Below are 7,390 nucleotides of genomic sequence, written 5' to 3'. Positions count from 1 at the left end.
AGGTTTGTGCTTAAGCTATGCTCATGCACTTCAACTATAGTAATATAGGTAACGGAGCCCAACTCTCATCCTGATGAACATAGTATAGGGAGTACAAGGTTAGTCATAAAGATAATTTTAGCTATTAAGAAATTGCATCAACATAGTACTTTTGTAAAACATGTCTCTCCAATTAATACGATTATCTCAAATAGGGTGTGTATAGCTCGCATCATTTTTTCTATTCTAAATCACCTTAGAGAATCAAGCAACTTATTATCAAGGCACGTGTGAATTTCAAGTCCCAAACAAGATTCTTCATACACCGGTCAATCCCAACTTCCCCTCTTCTTATTCTACCTTGCACCTTGATAATCCTCCTCCTTTGCACAAATTATAACTATGAGGCACAAGGTAGTTTTTGCATATAGGACCATTTAGATCTGATAAGAAAAGTGTGATACTCTGTTGTAATTTTCTCTACAAATGTGATGGCAATTGTGCCCTGAATGTTGGCAATTTCATGCTTAACATAGTATAAGATAAATGAAAATTTACAGTCTTCTATACAAGATCAAGACAGTTATGCCCAATAGCCAATACCACAGAGCAAGACATGTTCACCAATTCCACAGTTGCTACCAAATCTCTCTCAATGCTGGAGTTATTTTCTCAATAGGCTTGTTTTTACTTCTCTTGAAGTGATGAAAGCCACCTGTTGCATATAGGATCATTTAGATATGATAAGAAAAGCATGATACTCTGGTAGAGGCATGAGTCATGCATGGGAAAGTGGAAAAGATTAAGAGAAAGATGTGACAAACGATATCAAGGAAGTTGTTGCTTTGGATGCAAGTGTTGTGTTCCCCTCCAGTTACTTTAACATAATTTTTTCAAAGTAAATATGTTATTGAATTTAAAATTATGAATGAACGTGTGAATCTTGTGTGCACCAAAAACATGAACAAAATCAGTGCAGTTTTTATTGAGGTTTTGACCAGTTGTAGTCAATTTTATCAACGACGATGAGATCCAAAATTCACATATATTGATCTTGTATTTCAACTAACATACTCGGATTTTTCATTTTATATGCAATGTGGAGTTTATTATTTTGGACACAAATAATTCCCTTCATGATCAAAATTAACTTAGAGATGCTTCACTCTATATATGTTTGTTGAATAATTTGAATTCAATGTTTGTTAGCTTTCCATTCTTGTCCTTGCATTGAATTGTTAGGTCCTGCTTTTATTCTTAAAATGTTGTAATTAGATCTCAACATGGCTTTGAGAGCTTAGAAGCGTATATTTTTTAACAGTGTGTATACATGCATTAAAACCTACTCTGTTCTTATAAAAGGGCTCTTGCAGAAAATTTGTTAGGAAGAAGCCTATGCTTAGCTTGAGACAACCATGAGGATCAATTTCTATGGTTTGCACAAACTTCTCATAGTAGAATGATTGACTTTAACTGAATCTTGATTCCCAAAAGAAGCAAATAGGAAAAAAATAAACTTTGAAACATGACCTTTAATATATTTTATTTAGATGAAAAAAAAAATGAAATTAAAAAAAATCATAAACAAACTATGCAATGCCTGACAGGGTTAACCCTTGAGTTAGAAGTCTACTATGTTGTTAAACAACGATGGGTTGGGATGTATTTGTTTCAAATATTTGCAAAAGATATGTGACAAATAGAATAGGGAAAAAATGGAATATTGGACTCCTGAGACATTTGTGAGGATCAATTTCTATGGTTTTGCATAGACTTCTCGTCGGGGAATGGTTGACTTTAACTTAATCTTGGTTCCCAAAAGAAGCAAATAGGAAACAATTTAAACTTCATAACTTGAACTCTATTCTATTTTGTTTAGACTGTAACCAAAATTATTTGAATATTTTTAAAACAATCATAAACAAACAATGTGACACCGAGCAGGGGTAACCCTTGAGTTAGGAGTGTACTATGATGTTAAACAGTGATGGGTTGGGATTTATTTGTTTCAAAGATACAACCTCAAGATAAACTTCTTACTCAGGAGGTATCTCCCGTGGCAACAAGAAAATTGTTTTGTATTCTCTGCTCAATAAATATATTCTTCCACTTTGCAGACACTCTAAAACCACATTGAACAAAGCTCGCTGAGGGGACTAGAAGAAATGAAGAAAAGATAACAGGAGTTAAGTTCACTCTAAGTTGGATATCACAACTCCCAAGCCTTGCAGAGGATGACAAAGAGGCTGAGGTCCTTGTAAATGAAATATTCTTTGATGGGTTGCTTGCTTGCAATATATTTTTATGACCTGCAACATTGTCAAGGTCTATTGGGCACCTGTCATTATGTGATACTAAATTGCTTTATGCATTGTTCGATGAAAACTCCTTGTATAATGACCCAAACTTTTGAGTATCATCCAACTTCTTTACTCTGATGAATGAAGAGTCATACGGCGAACTTGGTATGTCATTGCATAACATATCACATCTTTCTTCTCCGCTACTCTTATCTATGCTACGCCCTTACGACATTTCCTTTGCAACTTTAACAAGAGATTATTAGTGGTGTTTCGATGTAAGAAATTTCCTCTAACAAAATAATTCTTAAATTAATGTGAGATTAAAATATTAACTCAAATAATTAAATTTGAACCTGCTATCCAAATAACTTATCTATCTTGGTATAACACTCATCCAATTTTTTTTTGCTATTAAAATTTACTTGTATACTTCTAATAATTCTACTATTCATACAATTTCTATTTCTCTCTAAATATCCAACTCTAATAACATCTCCTCCCATTAAAAGATAAACTAATATTTTTATTCCTCATAAAACAAAGTTGTGATATGGATTTAATTAACTATACCAACATTCTTCGCTCATTACTTATATTGCTCCATTTATTATTCTTCTTCATCATTCTTGGTGTATATTCATTGGCGATAATTCCAGCGTGCACACCATCATTATATCTAAAAACGAATCCAATAAAATATATATAAAGTTTTCTTAATTTCTGCATTGTGAATGTAATGGAAATGAGAAATGCAAATAGAAAACCAATCAAATTATATAAATATAATGTTTTCTTAATAAGAACAAGTCAAGTCAAGTAAATATAATATTTCTTAAGTGCCTTTTTCTGATACTTGTAAATTACGTATTTATGGAAAAGCGAATTCCATTGATTTGTGGATGGGTAGAAGATTGAAATACAATTGCTTCTTGAATGCGTAGATTTAAAATCTGGGCATTTGTTGGTAAAAAGTACTAAGGATATATATGAAAATAAATTTGTTTATTTATGTAAATTAATTTAATTGTTTATATGAAAATAAATTTATTTATTTATGTAAATTAATTTAAATATTTATATGTAAATTAATTTATTTATGAAAATATTTTTTAATTGATAAAAATGAAGTGAAGATAGGAAAATAGTAGTAAAGATGATTAATGTTTATATAGAGGGAACTATTATGAATGGTGATGACCATGTTTATTTTGTAGACATAGGTCTTTTGGATTAATCACATTGATCCTATCAATGTGATTAATCAGAAAGACTTATATCTACATTATGGATCACAAAAGTCTGTGATCTAACATGCTCATCTTATTCTATAGCCCAGTATGATGTGTAATTCTGTGGGTTTGTCACCAAAATTGAAATTTTACTCATATCGTCTCAAATAAAAATTATAAAAAAAATTAATAAACAATACAAAATATTTAGATAATGTCCGTTCATAAAAAGAATTACAATTGAAGAAATTAGAGCCCTCTGGACCCATGTTAAATTCGTATTTAAAATAGATCTATAATGGTCGTTATGCGAAATTATTGATGATAGTGTGAATGCTCAAATAATTATATATGAAGTTAGAATTTTGCATTTTCGAATCCTATATTTCCATTAAACTTACATCTATTTTAAAATAAAAAAGAGTTTTCTACTTTAATCGAGTCTTTTCCAAATACAAATATCCAACTTAATTTTTGTTTAAAATCTAATTTCCAATAAATTACTTCAAACCGTTTTCAATCAAAATTTATCATTTTCTTTTTAATAATTAATATTTTAATTTTACCATACTTACACACATCCTAACTTCCATGTAATAAAAACCTATGAAATTCTTAGATATATTTACACGTTGTGTATTAATTGGTTGAAAAAAATCATATCATTACCTAAACTAAAACCTTAATTATGCCATAAGGCGTTTCCCTCTGAAATGGACTCCCCAAACTGCTTTATGTCAAAATATGTGCCATTTGATTTTGTTGTTAGACGATTGGGTAATCATTACCCGTTGATTTGAATTGAACAATGCCAACCGTGACGGTTGTTACTGGGTTGTTGGATCCTGCAATAACTGTCAACTATCTTCCTTATGAACCGTCCACAGACTTAACTTATTATATCCTTAATATTTTGCTCCATGAACAAGGGTTTTCTTCAAATTTTCAGGTACGCTTCTTTCGTTAATTCTGCCAGTCTGTAACTTGATCTTGCGTTGTAAGTTTTGATTTATGCTGATATCAATAATATTTTTCTCCATGAACAAGGTTTTTCTTCAGATTTTCAGGTTAGGCAGCTGGTATTTCGAAGGCAGAGGCGCATCTATTGCAGATCGTTAATCCCCTGCAGCGGATCAGTAGTTTTCCAGGCTCAAATTTGTAAGGTATGTATCGTATTATTGTACTCTTACCCCCCTTGCATGTGCATTACTTGCTAATGCCTGAGAGAGGATTTTGATGGTGATTTTCACACCGGTAATGAGAGTTTTGTTTTCTCGAGCATTTTCCGTTTGCTTGAAAGTGCCTCTCTGAGATGGCCGAGGTTTTGTTCTGGTTTTGGCAGATATCACCAAATTTTTTGTTTTTGGGTGTCACAGTAGTCCAGCTTTTGTTTGGGGTATGACAGCCGTTTTTAGCATAAATCAACTAGGGTTTATATTCTTGTAGTTGCTTTTATTAATAGTAAATTTTGCAATGGTTATAGAATGTAATCTTCTTGGGTATTTTTTTGAGATGGATCTGGCATCGCATGGTAACTATGTTATTACATGACAGCAGTTCTTTGGAGAAGGAAAAGTGCCAAGCGGTGGGTTTCGTGTGCTACTTCCTGTGAGACCATTTCTTTCAATCTTACCAGAAGTCCATACAGCTGAACGAAAAGTACCCTTTAGGGAGAAGGTTCTTTACACTGTAATCTCCCTTTTCATCTTTCTCGTATGCAGTCAGTTGCCTCTAATATGGAATACATTCAGCAACCGGTGCAAATCCATTATATTGGATGCGTGTAATTATGTCTTCTAATCGGGGAACTGTTATGGAACTTGGTATCACGCCAATTGTTATCGCAAGCCTAGTAATGCAACTTTTGGCAGGATCCAAGATAATCGAGGTGGATAATATTGTTCGTGAAGATCGGGCACTGCTGTAAGTATTGTTGCTATTTTTTAATTTCATGATATTGATTTTGAGTTTTATGATGATCCACTAGTTTTGTGATTTCTTCTTAAGTCTCCAGATAGAGCAGTTGTGAGTCATCTGTGAGTTCATTTGGAAACCACAACCCATTCTTTCAAAATTGCAACTGGGTCATTGAATATTCTGAGCCTTTTTTTATCACATCACATTGTAGTCAATGTTGTACCGTGTTGCGAGCTCATAAACTACTATTATCAAATGTAAAATATTTCTTTCCTTTCGCCCTTATTTTGTTCTACTCTTTCTAAAGAACTTGTAGGTGGCGGTATTTGTAAAAGTTCAGTAACCGTCTAGTTTGGCTTCTGTGTAAATCTTCATAATTTGATTTTTCTCTTGTGCAATTGCAGTGAGAGCATAATATGGAAGGCATTTAGTCCTACAACAATTAATAGTGGACGAGGTGCAGAGTTTGAGGGAGCTGTCATTGCATTGTTCCATTTGTTGATAACCAGAACTGACAAGGTCAGGGCTCTGCGAGAAGCTTTTTATAGGCAGAATCTACCAAATGTCACCAACCTGCTTGCCACAGTTTTGGTTTTTCTCATTGTAATATACTTCCAAGGTTTTCGTGTTGTTTTGCCTGTGAGGTCAAAGAATGCACGTGGGCAGCAGGGGTCATATCCTATCAAGTTATTCTATACCTCAAACATGCCAATTATTCTGCAGTCAGCTCTTGTTTCAAATTTGTATTTTATTTCCCAGGTATATTTTCTTTTAGTCTTTTATTTACGAAATCTGCAAATGCATTTATTTGCAATCTGGATCCAGATAGTTTCATTTGTATTTGGCATGTGTATTTCTATTGTTTTGCAGCTGCTTTATAGAAAGTACAGTGGAAACTTCCTTTCCAATCTGCTTAAACACATTTGTTGAATGGCGAACTCAAAGACCACAGACATGGCATATTAGAAGATAACTAGATCTAATAATTCAGTAACATGAATATAGTGGTAAGAACACACTAGATGCATTCCGTATTTAAGTCAATTTTCTATTCATTATTTTTTATAAGTTTTTCATTGTCATATATTTATTGAATTATATTGATCGATGCATTTGATTATGCAACTTTGTTTTTAAAATTTAAAAAACTAACGAGTGAGAAAAATTTATTCAAAAATAAATATGTTGTTTTTCTTTAATAATTACTCTATTAAACTTCAATAGCTTGGTGTAACCGGTGTATCACACTAATTTATATACTTCGTTTGTTGTGAATTTTTTATATACGGTCTAGATTTTTAATTTAATTATAAAAAGTAATAGAGTTTTAAGATTTTAATTTAATTGGTCGGGGGGAAGTGAAGGTTGAAATCAAGGAGGAACGCGCGCGGACCTGTGAGCTAGGGTTACAGACTTTTAGAGTTGGTTCTACATGGAGGGACGCAAAGGAGGGAGCTCCACTCCCTCCTATAAGCAGGCAATGGCAGGTAGAGGTAAAAAACCAATTGAGGAGGACAGAGGTCCTTCTGATGATGTAAGGCAAAGAAATAAGGAAGAGGAGCAGAATGGCTCTAAAACCAGGGAAAGCAACAACACTAAAGACAACGAGGAAGAAGACAAGGAACAAAATATAAAAGGCAAAGCACAAAAGGGACCATGCAAGCCCAAAACCTCAATCGCGCCCAGAGTAGTGTTGAATGACCCTGCGTTGCAGGCGCATAGGGACCACATGCAGACGTATGCAATCATTTGTAAATTCATGGGCTTATGTCCCACTGAAAAAGCTTTACAAACATGGATTAAATACAACTGGAAACCAAAAGGAAGCATATAACTTCATCTGGGGTCAAAAGGATTCTTTATTGTAGTCTTTGCAAATATTGAAGACAAGGACAGAGTGTTTGAAGGAGGGCCCTACTTTTACGCAGCTGCAAGCCTGTATATGCGACCATGGGTGATGAA

The 7,390-nt window shown here is 33.4% G+C and overlaps 1 pseudogene; it reads left to right on the top strand.

Moving 5' to 3' along the window:
• Positions 1 to 4,823: 4,823 nt before the first annotated feature.
• On the top strand, positions 4,824 to 6,358 carry LOC149138133 (uncharacterized; annotated as a pseudogene).
• Positions 6,359 to 7,390: the final 1,032 nt, after the last annotated feature.

Source organism: Pinus tabuliformis, chromosome X, assembly GCF_031772625.1.
Source record: "Pinus tabuliformis cultivar Carrire ecotype Pingquan chromosome X, CPIR1, whole genome shotgun sequence".
Taxonomy (NCBI): domain Eukaryota; kingdom Viridiplantae; phylum Streptophyta; class Pinopsida; order Pinales; family Pinaceae; genus Pinus; species Pinus tabuliformis.
This window is presented reverse-complemented; position numbering and strand designations above follow the sequence as displayed.